Source organism: Oncorhynchus keta, chromosome 6, assembly GCF_023373465.1.
Source record: "Oncorhynchus keta strain PuntledgeMale-10-30-2019 chromosome 6, Oket_V2, whole genome shotgun sequence".
Lineage (NCBI taxonomy): Eukaryota > Metazoa > Chordata > Actinopteri > Salmoniformes > Salmonidae > Oncorhynchus > Oncorhynchus keta.
In genome coordinates, this window is record NC_068426.1 from 37,943,247 (window position 1) to 37,957,720 (window position 14,474).

Sequence of the window (14,474 nt, forward strand, 5' to 3'; positions counted from 1 at the left end):
GTTATCCCGAGGATCCATTGAGGGGTTCTTTGAAGAAGCATTTTAAAAAGGGGTCTTCCAACTTATAGGGGTTCCCCCCAGTTTCAATTTGAAGAACCCCTAAAAGGATAGACCAGGCACCTTTTCTATTTAGAGTGTAAGAGGTGAGAAATACATGATAGACCTCACAAAAAGCTGTGACTCTCCTTTCTCGAACAAGAACTGCATGTTGAGCAACGGCCAAATGCTTGTGCTTCCCAGAATGCTTTTCTCCGTCCTCCAGCGACAAAAGGGAGCAAGAGATGCTCGCTCACGCAGCAGCCAACAGCGAAACAGAGACGGGCAGATATTTTCGGATCATAGGCTATTACCGTTAACCAAATAATCGTTTTAGAACAATCTACAGGAACGTTGTGTAGCAAATTCACAGACATACGCAAAACGCGTCGGTAAAAGGAAGGTAATGTCGGTGTCTGTAATTTTTGGTTTATTGCTCTAGCCTCTCCTTATCAGTCAAAATAACACACACACACACACACACACACACACACACACACACACACACACGACTGGGCCTCTGACGTCTGCACACACCGAGGGCCAAACAGAGGGAAATGATTGCGTGCCTCAGGAATAAGAGGTCAAACTTAAAATGTATGCATGCATGCATTACCAAGCCTTAGATAAGTGTCTGCTAAATTGCATATATGATTCTATATTATGAATGCATTCAATTACTACAATTACCAGGGTTTCCCAGGGAACCCATGCACCAGTCTGTACTATCCAGATACTAATCACCATGCCTCCTTCTACACACTTTCTCCTTCTGTAATCTCTATACTGACCTACTGTTACTGGCATCTAGCCGGATAATCATGGTTGTTATTTACCAGGGGCTTTCCCAGATAAGTCGGCCTGTCAGGACCCAATCATTGGAAGACCGAGGCATATTTACTATTAGACTGTCAGCCATCAGCAGCTGTTGCGTTGACTTCACACACGAGCACACACACAACCCTAAGGGCCTGTCAGCATCCTACATTGTGAGTAATCAGGTATATCAGAGGAGAACAGTGTGTGTGTGTGTGTGTGTGTGTGTGTGTGTGTGTGTGTGTGTGTGTGTGTGTGTGTGTGTGTGTAGGTCTGGACTCCATTCACTTCACAGCATGATGGAGTAGCTGGCTGACTACTTAAAAGGTTATTCATGACGCAGAGAGCCAGAGAGGGTGTAGGAGGAAAGAGGGATAGGTGTTGCAGATGAGGTGTATGAAGAGAAGGGTGAATGTGACCGATGTACGTGAGGAGGAGAGGGCGACGTGAGGAAGAGGGACGCGTGTGAACGGCAGAGAGAAGGAAACGTCATGTCAAAAGGAAGGCAGCGCGCGAAGAGATGACGAACGTACTTCAATCGCAGAGGTGAGACTGGACTTCAGGGGGGGGGGGCGGATACAGAATCTAAAGCAGGTGAATGGAGGATTAGGTTACAAACAAGGGGGGAGAGCGAAGTACACTGAAGAAGAGCTGGTGGATTGGGGAAGGCGATAGGCTAAGGCTAAGCTACAGTGTTAGCATAGCGAGAGAGCCTTAATTAGAGTCAGTGCTAGCTAGCTCCCTGGGGGGATATGCTGCCTGATAGGCTGCTCTCATTAACGAGAAACGTACGCTGCCTGTTGCCTCACCACAGTGCAACATACGTCTTTTCTATGGTTTAGCTAGCCTCTGGGGGCTGATGCAACGTTCAATACCTGCGCCGGCCCTAGTCCACAAAACTTTCCCCAGGCCTTGCCTTTGGAGAGAGCCTTCATGTTCAGAGCATTTCCAGACATGCTAAGCTCTCGGTATTAACCGATTTTCCCTCTACGTACTCATTTACATGTCTACAGTAGCCCTCATCCTCCACACCTACTGCAGCCCTCATTGTCCACATACAACACCCGTTCTGCCAGGCACATTCTGTTAAAGGTCCCTAAAGCACACACATGCCGGGGGTCGCTCCTCTTTCCAGCTCGCTGCGGCTAGCGACTTGAAAAGAGCTGCAACAAACACTCAAATCGGACCTTTTTATCTCAATCTCTTCATTCAAAGACTCAATCGTGGACACTCTTACTGACAGTTGTGGCTGCTTTGCGTGATGTATTGTTGTCTATACCTTCTTGCCCATTGCGCTGTTGTCTGTGCCCAATAATGTTTGTGCTGCTGCCATGTTGTGTTGCTACCATGCTGTGTTATGTGTGGCTGCATTGCTATGTTGTTGTCTTAGGTCTCTCTTTATGTAGTCTCTTGTCATGTGTGTTTTGGTCGATTGAATTTTTACATTTTTTAAAATTTTAATGAATCCCAGCCCCAAGAGGCCTTTTGGTAGGCCGTCATTGTAAATAAGATGTTGTTCTTAAACCGACTTGCCTAGTTAAATAAAGGTTAAATAAAAAAATATATATAATAAACAAATCTTTTTTTTAAGTAGTACGTGTGTCAATAATACCTGCGTTAAGTAACAGTGGAGTGGCTCAAGTGAGAGGTGTGTCAATGGTCTCTTTTTAAAGCCACAGGCCACAGGCATATAAACTCCTTGCAGGCCTCTGCGTGGTTGGTTGTGTAGGTTTGTATTTGTCTCTGTATTGCGTGTGTCTGTCACTGGTCCAGTGTAATGGTGAATGAACTGGGTCAAAGGGCAGGTCCTTAGTCTCCCCTCTCTCCTCCTCAGAGCAGTAAAAGCTATTCCCCCTTCAGACAGTAACCCACGTCTTGCAGGTGAGTGGCGTCGTCATGGCAACTGCTGTTAGGGTCGGCTAAAGAGACCCCCCCCCACCCCTTGAGTCACACATACACAGTGTGGTAGAAACCTGCTTTGTGTTGAAAGAGTGAGATCCTTCAGTTCACATTCTTCCAACCTACCCTGGTGATGTTGACTATTTTCGGTGTTAAACACAGTCAATTATTTAAGCTAGGACATGCACATACAAAACACACACACAAAAATTGGCACCTGCTGTAGTTGTCTTATCCAAACATTGCTCAAGTGGCCAATAAAGCTGGTGAATTAGAAAAGGTGGTAGCTAGGTGAGAGGCAGGAGGAGGAGAACGAGCGATTATCTCCCACTGCAGTACTCTGCCATCGGACAGACATGCCCCCGGTGCCAGGGTCAGTGGTCTGGACAGAGAGGGCGGGTGATAAAGGAGGCAGGAGGGGCTGCAGCTGACCTGGAACCTGAGCAGATAGAGAGAGCTTCCTGTCTCCAGGGCTACCATTCATCTCCCCATCTCTCACTGTCTGTGTGTTCATGTTCACACGCACTCTGGGCATGTGCAGATCTCCCAACAGTCTCTGCCGGCCAACTGAGACTCACTGACCCACTTCAAGTTCATCCACTGAAATACACTGGGAACCAATTACAAAACACTCCGGTTAGCTCTCTCTCACTCCCTCTCTCTCACCTAACCTTAGGGGGAGCTAGGGGTTCATTTGCTACTGGGTGTCCCTGGCTGGTTCCCGAAATGGCACGCTATTCCCTTTACAGTGCCATAGTTTTGAACAGGGCCTATCAGGAATAGGCTGCCATTTGGGACCCGTCTGAGCTGTTCAAATGAGAGAAGAGAAGTAGTCGGTGAGTAGCGCGTGTTTGTGTGTAGAGCGGAAATGTGAGGCGCACAGGGTCTGATGTGACAGGATAGCGTTATTTATAGAAGGTAGTAGCACTTATCTGGTTAATATGCTAGAATGTGATTAGACGAGAAGTCTTGCAGTCTTATGGAAGGAGCTTTATGATCCGGATTCTGTAGGCTGCTGCAGGAATGCTGCCCGCCTGCTGGGTCAATGACAAAACTCGTCACCCAGAGAATTAGGCCCAAAGAAAAGAAAAATTGTTCTACGGTGGGAGGAAGGCTGCTGGAAGAAGAGAGGAAAGAAAAGGCTGCTTCCTCAATGTGAAGGAACAGCGACGGGCCCATGGCTAGGAGGCCTGGCTAGCTGCCATGTAGTTTCATGATTTCACCGCAGACAATGCAGTCTTCTTGATAATGAACTTGTTCACAAACACTGTAGTACGCCTCCATTGGAACGTCTGTCGACGTCTGTCTGAAGTAGAAACAGTATAGCGGCCAGGTTGAAGCCAAGCTGACGTTGAACGAAATCAAAATGCAACTAATGTTCGGTGACATTTGATCAGGCCTACTTGTTGAGGTTGCGATCTCATCACACAGGCGTGCGCGTCACCTCGGCCGCCCGGCGTGCGCGTCACCTCGGCCGCCCGGCGTGCGTGTCACCTCGGCCGCCCGGGCGCGTCACACACACACACACGGTAGGCCTACTACTAAACACACGGTACACACACACACACATCCAGCTCTTCCTCAGCTTATCACTCTGGCCAAGAACACGACCGCACTCAAGTCTCCACTGAGGCACTTGACAACGTGGGAATGCACAAGAAAGGCCCCAGAGTGGAGAAAATAGAAGTGATTTTCAATGGAAATGGGTGGAAAGAAGACACTGTTGTAGGTATCAGTGGCAGCAGCATGGGGCCGAGGGGAACCGGCTCTTCCAGTTTCCAAGGTTTTGGTTCTCACCAGTGTCCTCGATTCTCTGCGGTCTTATGGGACCGGGGAGAACAAAACCATTATTGTTTTTCTTTGAATCTCTGGTGCAATGAGGCTTAGTAATCTGAACAAACACAAAGGGCGGGGGGGCGAACTGAAATGAAATCGAAACTGCAGAAATGATAATGGACGTATATTCAGAGAGTTTGACTGCTGTAATAATCCCTGTGCACCGTCAACAGATCTACATTTATCCTGCTTCTCGATTGTCCAGCGCTTTAATAATCACTAGACGGTCAGGGAACATAGAAAATTCAAAAAACGCTGACGATGCGGCCCAGGGGGAAAATGAGTTTGACACCCCTACTTTAAAAGCCTCTTTCCTCCCCCTCTACAGTTCACATACACACTAACCTTCTCACACCGGGCTAGCTAGAAGACTAGATTATCTCTCCCCCCCCCCCCCCCCCACACACACACTTGATACATGCGCATATCTCTTTATGATTGAGTTCTCCATTGGAATGTTTTCACTAACATGTCTTGGTTCTGTCACTCACTGGCACATGTTTACGTATCTCTCATTCGCTCCTCCCCTTCCTCCCTTCTCCTCCCCCTCTACAGTTCACATACACACTAACCTTCTGCAGGACTGATCATCATGTTTACGTATCTCTCATTCGCTCCCTCCCCCTCCTCCCCCCGTTCTCTCTTGCTAGGTAGGATCTGGCAACGGTCCTTCCTTCAGTATCAGAAAGGTCTTGGAACACTCGGTTTTAACTGAGGATGTAGTCGGCCGGCTACTGCAGGACTGATCATTATGAAAGCAAAAACCACAGGCTAATGTTGCAGCACACATCACTATGGGCCATCCTTGATTATGCCATTCCATACAGCCCAACTAACAGCCATCCTCATATAAAACACTACGTAGCCTACCTTACAAGATAATAGTGATGGGGGAAGAAATAAAAATCTACACAGTTCCATATTGGATTATTATTTTTTACAATAGATCGTATTGTTTTGACAATATCACAATACTTCTGCACTAGATTGCTGTACCTGCACCAAAACAAGGCACTTTAATTTCCATGACTGATCAAAACGTGTGTTGTCATGGCTCTCTCGTCCCTCTGCAGCAGACATATGGTGAGAAATATGCTTGTGACATCGAATCGTGTATAAAAATATATAGAAAATTACTTCAAAGTATCGAATCGCAATACACATCGGACACCGAAATATCAGGATATAATTTTCATGCGGTCGCTGGCAATTCCAAGCCCTAGAAGATAAGATGTCCAATACTGCCTAATTTGAGCAGCAAATTGACCTGGGTATGTCTTCATTTCAATTCCCTTTGAGATGCCTATCATAATTATTCTGTTCAATAACTCCCAGTACGTTAATGCTGCTTTAGATATGCATGGCCCCGGGCAGAGGAATGCAGCCTTATAGCTTTCACCTTATTGGTTCAGTCTCTCAAAGCTCTGGGGTCGCCAGGATGTCATAGCAGCCCCTGAGACTGGAAATAAACAGGCACAGGTTCGGCTAATCAAACATAAACACTGCATGTTTGATTGACAGCCTGTCAGGCTTTTTTATAGGCTTAGAATGCCCACAAATACAGATTGAATTCCAATGCTCAAAGCACTTCACATTGCAATGGAGAGAATTCGCCTCATCCACAACAATGCAACACCAACCTGAAGCTAGCTAGTCAAGCTACATTATTAGCAACACAGGAGGATTTGCCCACTACCCAGTGGGTCCTTTTGACCAACATTTGGGGAAACACCAGTTTCAGTCTTAAACCAAGTTAGAGGCAAAATAACAAGACTATGGTAAACACATAGTCTTGTTATGCTCACTTGGTAAAGAAAATGTGTGTGTATTTGCTTTCTAAATGGCAGAAACATGAGAGCATTGGCCAATCACACCATGTCCAAAGGCCAAAGACAAAAATATGAGATAAGAGAGCACATTAAATCGCACTGGATATCATCCACAGATCTAAATGTCAAAGTGGAGTCTCTACTGCACAGATAGGCTACGCTGCACGACACAAACTGAGCCCTTCATTTGTTAGAGCAATGCAATATGAAATGCAGCTTTTAAAAGAGCATTAAAACACCATTAAAAACAAACAAGTAAATGACAAACAAGTAAATACAAAAATCATGGAGGCGGCCACCAACCTGTTTCTTTTCCTGAGATGGCAAAATGTTTAGGCCTAGTTTGCATATTAACATGCATAGGACACACCTGGTTTCTTAATCGTGGACAACCGTTCAAACATTTGGGGTCACTTAAAAATGTTATTGTTTTTTTAAGAAAAGCGCATTTCTTGTCCATTAAAATAACATGAAATTGATCAGAAACACAGTGTAGACATTGTTCATGTTGTAAATGACTACTGTAGCTGGAAACGGCTGATTTTTAATGGAATATCTACATAGGCGTACAGAGGCCCATTATCAGCAACCATCACTTCTGTGTTCCAATGGCACGTTGTGTTTTGCAATTATGTTAGCAGAGCTGAAAACTGTTGTCCTGATTAAAGAAGCAATAAAACTGTTCTTCTTTAGACTAGTTGAGTATCTGGAGCAACAGCATTTGTGGGTTCGTTTACAGAAACAAAAGGACTTTCTCTGAAACTCGTCAGTCTATTCTTGTTCTGAGAAATGAAGGCTATGTTAGCATTTGCCAAGAATCTGAAGATCTCATACAACGCTGTGTACTACTCTCTTCACAGAACAGTGCAAACTGGCTCTAACCTGAATAAAAACAGGAGTGGGAGGCCCCGGTGCACAACTGAGCAAGAGGACAAGTACATTAGTGACTAGTTTGAGAAACAGAGTCCTCAACTGGCAGTTTCATTAAATAGTACCCGCAAAACACCGGTCTCAACATCAACAATGAAGAGGTGACTCCAGGATGCTGGCCTTCTAGGCAGAGTTCCTCTGTCCAGTCTCAACGTCAACAGTGAAGAGGTGACTCCAGGATGCTGGCCTTCTAGGCAGAGTTCCTCTGTCCAGTCTCAACGTCAACAGTGAAGAGGCGACTCCAGGATGCTGGCCTTCTAGGCAGAGTTCCTCTGTCCAGTCTCAACGTCAACAGTGAAGAGGTGACTCCAGGATGCTGGCCTTCTAGGCAGAGTTCCTCTGTCCAGTCTCAACGTCAACAGTGAAGAGGCGACTCCAGGATGCTGGCCTTCTAGGCAGAGTTCCTCTGTCCAGTGTCTATGTTCTTTTGCTCATCTTAATCTTTTATTTTTATTGGCCAGTCTGATATTTGGCATTTTCTTTGCAACTCTGCCTAGAAGGCCAGCATCCCAGAGTCACCTATTCACTGTTGACGTTGATACTGGTGTTTTGCGGATTCAAATTATCAACTCATCAAGCCTTTGGACCTGGGTCTGAGTGGAATCAGGTGTATAACGCTAGGGCAAAAACAAAAATATACATCGCTTTGGGTCCCCAGGAGCAGGATTAAGAAACACTGATGTAAAGTTGAGCGAAGCCACTTGGGTGTATGACTCTGTGACCACTTCCTATGTGAGACGAGCAGACAACGGCGAGAGCGCGAGCAACACCAGGCTGAGCATGCAGCATGGGAGCTCAACCTTTAGACCGGTTTCACTTTTGTTCTCCACCACAAAATACCAGTAACAAATGCCAGTTTCAAAGAAAAACGGGTGTGTACAAGGGATGGGTATTTGGGTACCCATCCCTAGTAATATTGGGTACTCAATATTGAGTACTCAAGTACTCACATATGTTCAGATACACTAAAAACATAACATTTTCACTGGACTTGACATAGCCTAGCCCAGGGGTAGGCAACTAGATTAAGCCGTGGGCCAATTTCTATCAGAGCTGATGGTCCGGGGGGCCTGAACAGAATTAGAATCATTTATACACTGGAAATTGATCACCCCTAAGCCCAAAAATACATTTATTTTTTCAAATACAATATCTTAATAATATTGAGACATGATCACATCATCTCTTTTTTTAGTCATGGGAATATTTGGGAACAGATTTCCTCCCCCCCAAAAATTCTCAATTCCTGGTCATGACCTTTTCGAACCGAAAACTAAAATAAAAACAATTACATTTTCACTTTAAATGTTGAGGCCTGGCTGTTGCCGACCCCTGGCCTAGCCTACTCCAAATTGTGGGACACAATGCAGATAGCCCGGTCAGCCAATGTGTGGGAGCACTGGTTGGTCGTGCCAATTTAGGTAGTATGTACGTGAATGTATAGTTAAAGTGACTATGCATATAAGATAGAGAGTAGCAGCATCGTAAAAGAGGGGTTGGGGGATGCACACAATGCAAATAGTCCGGGTAACCATTTGGGGTCTTTGACAATTTTTAGGGCCTTCCTGACACCGCCTGGTGTAGAGGTCCTGGATGGCAGGCAGCTTTGCCACAGTGTTGTACTGGGCCGTACGCACTACCCTCTGAAGTGCCTTGCGGTCGGAGGCCGAGCAATTGCCGTACCAGGCAGTGATGCAACCGGTCAGGATGCTCTCGATGTTGCAGCTGTAGAACCTTTTGAGGATCTCAGGACCCATGCCAAATCTTTTTAGTTTCCTGAGGGAGAATAGGCTTTGTCATGCCCTCTTCACGACTGTCTTGATGTGTTTGGACCAATCTAGTTTGTTGTTGATGTGGACACCAAGGAATTTGAAGCTCTTGACCTGCTCCACTACAGCCCCGTCAATGTGAATGGGGACGTGCTCGGTGCTCCTTTTCATGTAGTCCACAATCATCTCCTTAGTCTTGGTTACGTTGAGGGATAGGTTGTTATTCTGGCACCACCCAGCCAGGTCTCTGACCTGCTCCCTATCGGCTGTCTTGTCGTTGTCGGTGATCAGATTAACCACTGTTGTGTAGTCAGCAAACTTAATGGTGTTGCAGTCGTGGGTGAACAGGGAGTACAGGAGGGGACTGAGCACGCACCCCTGGGGAGCTCCAGTGTTGAGGATCAGCGTGGCAGATGTGTTGCTACCTACCCTCACCACCTGGGGGAGGCCTGTCAGGAAGTCCAGGATCCAGTTGCAGAGTGAGGTGTTTAGTCCCAGGATCCTTAGCTTGGTGATGACTTTGAGGGTACTATGGTGTTGAACGCTGAGCTGTAGTCAATGAACAGCATTCTCACATAGGTGTTCCTTTTGTCCATGTGGGAAAGGGCAGTGTGGAGTGCAATAGAGATCGCATCATCTGTTGATCTGTTTGGGCGGTATGCAAATTGGAGTGTGTCTTGGGTTTCTGGGATAATGGTGTTGATGTGAGCCATTACCAGCCTTCCAAAGCACTTCGTGGCTACGGACGTAAGTGCTATGGGTCTATAGTCATTTAGGCAGTTTGCCTTTGTGTTCTTGGGCACAGGGACTATGGTGGTCTGCCTGAAGCAGATGGTCATACTATGAATAATTTAGCTATTTGATTTTACATTTTAGGACACTTAGGTATCAAAATATTATATACTATTATTTAATAAAATAGAATTTGGCCTTTATTACTACAGCCAGAGAAATGCATTGAATAGCACATTCAAAAATGGCAAAAAAGACAGTAAAAACATGTATCATAGGGAAAAAGGTTTTGAAGCTTCTGTCCTATATCTAGGAGATATTAAAAAGCTCAGGAAATATATGTATATATATGTTTTACACATATACTACATGCCCAAAGTATTTTGACACCTGCTTGCTGCTATAACAGCCTCCACTCTTCACGGGAAGGCTTTCCAATAGATGTGGGAACATTTCTGCTGGGACTTGCTTCCATTCAGCCACAAGAGCATTAGTGAGGACAGTCACTGATGTTAGGCGATTAGGCCTGGCTCGCAGTCGACGTTCCAATTCATCCAAAGGTGTTTCTATGGGGTTAAGGTCAAAACTCTGTGTAGGCCAGTCAAGTTCTTCCACACCAATCTCAAACCATTTCTGTAAGGACCTCGCTTTGTGCACGGGGACAATGTCATGCTGAAACAGGAAAAGGCCTTCCCCAAACAGTCGGCAAAAAGTTGGAAGCACAGAATTGTCTAGAATGTCATTGTATGCTGTAGCGTTAAGATTTCCCTTCACTGGCACTAAGGGGCCTAACTACTCCACCAACAGTTGGCACCACGCATTGGGGCGTGACACACACGCGAGCACACCCATCTCTCACTCCCTTACGCCCACCATCTCTTTCTCTGTCACTCTTTTCTCTCTCACCGGCTTCCCTCTGTCTTTTAGACCCAGGCCTGGGCAGAAAAAGGGAGCAAAGCGTGGTGCTGTGCTCTTGTGCTATATTGGTCATAAATAGCAGCCTGTTTAAAAAAGCCCTCCTGCTGGGAAGTCTTTAATTAAACATGCAATGAAGTTAAAACGCAAAGCGATGAGCGGGGTTCGTGCAGAAACAAACGCCTACGGGCTCAAGTGAGACACCCATAAACAAGGACCTCAGCTGCTTTCAACAGCAAGGTCATCATAACAAAAAAGGGCTTTCGGGAAACTAGTACTCAAGTCCATTTTCAGGGGAGGTTGTGTGAGAGCAGTGAAGGAGAAACATCTTTCACCAGCAGCTAGAGGCAGACAGTACGTCAACATGAGACAAAACGGACTACCAGAACACTGCCGATGGCTTGAATGACAGAACGTTTGTCCTGGCTATGGCTCTTCTTCAGTTAAAAACATATATCATGCATTACAGCAGGGTTCCCCATCTGGCCCAGTCAAGTCATATATGTGATTGTACAAAGGCTTGAAATGATTATGTTTTAGTCAAATATTATATCCGTTTGGGCTTCTTGTGGTCAATTTGTAGTCTACAAATGAATTGTAATTATGGTCCGACCCCTGACCATCTGCTCAAGAAAAAGTTGATGATCCCTGTCCTACATTTTCTCTATTTTTAGAGCAGACCTCCAAAACACTAATATATGGAGTCACATTCATGTAGCCTAGAGTCGCAGAGCGAGCAGACATTAATAACCCCGAAATGACCAAACAAACGAGGGTCAAGAGAGAAAGTGGCATTTCAAACAGAGGGACCAGCACCTCGCCTGAGGTCACTGTGTACTCCCTGGGACCTGACCTCCCAACATCCTCCCGGCTTAGATATTACCACTGCCTACACATGATATGACAGTCTCAGACCTTGCCTGGCTGGCTTGTTTTGAATTCCAGCGCAGGAGGGCAGACTGCTGTCAGTGTATGAGTGCCATCAGTCAGGGACATGAGTGGGAGTGGCCAAGAGCTCAGTGTGGAATATAGGCGGGCAGTGACATCCTAATCATCTGGGTAGAATTATGATGTGGAAGAGTTACCAGCAGTGTGGGAGAGAGGGGCCCACCTTGCCTCAGGCTCATATGTCACTGATTACCTGAGGAGATCTTATCTGATGATTCACTCCTACACAGGGGAGAGAGGGGTGTGTATGTGTATATATATATATATATATGTGCGTGGATCTCTGCATTTGGGCAAGACTGAATAAGATCTGTAAACCAGACAAAGGAGTCCCTTCCCCACCAATCAAAACATCCCAAAACCCTGTACTGTTGCTCCACCTTGTCAGAGCTAAGGCTGAGGAGAGACTCGACTACCCCGGGATGTATCGAAATTTGAGCGAGATGCAGTTCAGAAGTGAGAGTGAGTGAGTGAGTGAGTGAGTGAGTGAGTGAGTGAGTGAGTGAGTGAGTGAGTGAGTGAGTGAGTGAGTGAGAGAGTGAGAGAGTGAGAGAGTGAGAGACATAGTTCCCCCAGTCTTTGTAGTTAGGTCAGACACATTCAGGTCAAGCCAATGCTTACAACATCACACAAGAATCCTGCAGAGTAGAAGACCAGAAAATGGCTTATATATCCCCCAATGTCTAGTTTGAAATCACGTAGGCTACTTTCAAAACGCTTTATGAAGCACTGACACTGTCGTCGTTTTGCCTGATCGTCGACAACACAAAGCTCTACAGTCTCCATAAATAGCCGAGCATCTGTTGGAGCAACAGTGAATATTTAACGACCAATCGAATGAACCGCTCCATGTGAGACACCAAAACATGGCACCAAACACACAACTCTTCTCCCATCAATGGCTTTACAAAACAAGGATTTTACTGTTGACTGTCAACACACCTACATTGAGACATCTCTCCCAATCAAGGCCATTACCCTGAAAAGATAACAAATAACACTCAACGCTTTAAAAAAGGGCTCTTTGTTTACGGCCATCAAAGCTGTGCAGACAGAGATATACTTCATTTATCCCTCTGTATCCATTGAAATGCATTCATTATCCAAGTCATTTCTCATTCCAAACTTCAGCCTTCAGGAATTTGCTGCATTTGAAAAGCAGCAAGTGATACGGTCTGTATTCTTAATGTCCCAGGGTGCATTGGCATGACACGGTTTGTATGGGCGTCAGGTTGCATCGTGACTTCCCTTGGACTCAGCATCTCGCAATACGGATTAGCATGAGGTTTATCGTTCCTTTATCATTTGGGTGAAGACGGTAAGTCAAGAAGCCCAAACCAATCCTATGATGAGCATTGCTGTGTGAATGAGGCGGGTTAAGTCCTGTAATTGTCTCCATGTAGCTACAGCCTGTGGCCTGTGTTTGCACAGCTCTGTAATCATGTGCCCTGCTGTGCCACAGGAGTGAAAGGGGCCATTACAACGAACACTGTATTCAGGGAAAATGGCTGGAATGTACAGACAGAGGGACTAATTTCCCTTTTCAAGGAGGGAATCCCTGTTCTATCCAGAGTCTGAATCTCTCTGCGTCGCGAGGATCGAAATCTAGGCCAAGTCCAGTGGTTCCAAATGAATCAGTTGATTACAGCATGGTGTTTTGCAACAGTTGCCGTGCGTTGGATTCCTACATGGGTCGTACTGAACTCAATACATGTGCAAGTTGCTTTGGAAAAAAACAACCATAACTCCACTAATGCTTTGGGGTGGACAGAACATGATTCAGCTACCTTTTCTGTGAACTTGTGTGAGAGATGGAGGAAATCCCTGTGATGTTACAGGGAGAGAGTGACGTTACAGGAAATGAGGGATTAGGCTAGGTTATAACCCAGAGCTTTAGAACCAGTTCGCTAAGAACCAAGGATCAAGTTTGAAAGCTTGCCTAGCTACACAGACTCCTTGCTCTGGCCAAACGCTATGCCACGCCCACAGACGTCAGTTCCTTCTCTGCAATGAGTCTGTATCTGAGTACATGTCCGACCCTTCACCAAATGCAAATACATTCAGGGTTCAGAAACCGATGGGTTGGGCCTAAACACACAAGGGTAAAGCTTTGACACTGATTCGTTAGACCACCCCTCGTCACCACAAACGACTAAAAGATGGCAGTCTCAGACTAAAGTATGTAGCGAACCACAGAGCAGCAGAATTTAGTGTGAGGAGTCAGGCTTATGGAAAGCCTAGGAGGTTAGAAAAAGTCAGGCAAAAAAAAAAAAAAAAAAAAAAAAAAGAGCCCAGTAATAGGGAATAGGGTGCTATTGCCATTAATAAAAGAGAGAAGTGGGTTTTGTCCAAATCACGAGGGTTAATGGAAGATCATTCCGTCTCGCTCTGTCATGTACAGTTCAAGTGCTGACGCCGGAGGCTGATACGTCAACAACTTGGTGGAGAAACAACAACAACACGTACGCTGCTACCACTAACAGGAAGTGAAGACAGAACAGGTCTTCAGATGTCTGACTGTAACATGCAAAAGAGTAGCAGAGCCCCATAACCATTAATAACTGGTAAATCAGATATTTCTATTAAATCTGCCCAATCGTCAAGGCAGGTTTTCCTTAGCAATGGGTCGGGACCCAAAGTGGGCCCTGGGCATGTGATAGGTGGGTTGCGAGTAATGAGAATGCATCGATAAAATCACACTATTCCTTCTTAATGAGAGTTGTTGGAAGAGAATTTGGGTCACAGAAGGACACAGTACATTTTC

The 14,474-nt window shown here is 45.7% G+C and overlaps 1 protein-coding gene across 3 annotated transcripts in view; it reads right to left on the minus strand.

Moving 5' to 3' along the window:
- LOC118385494 (erbin-like) overlaps positions 1 to 14,474 on the minus strand; it is a 117,234-nt gene that overhangs the window by 67,481 nt on the left and 35,279 nt on the right. The window lies entirely within an intron of this gene.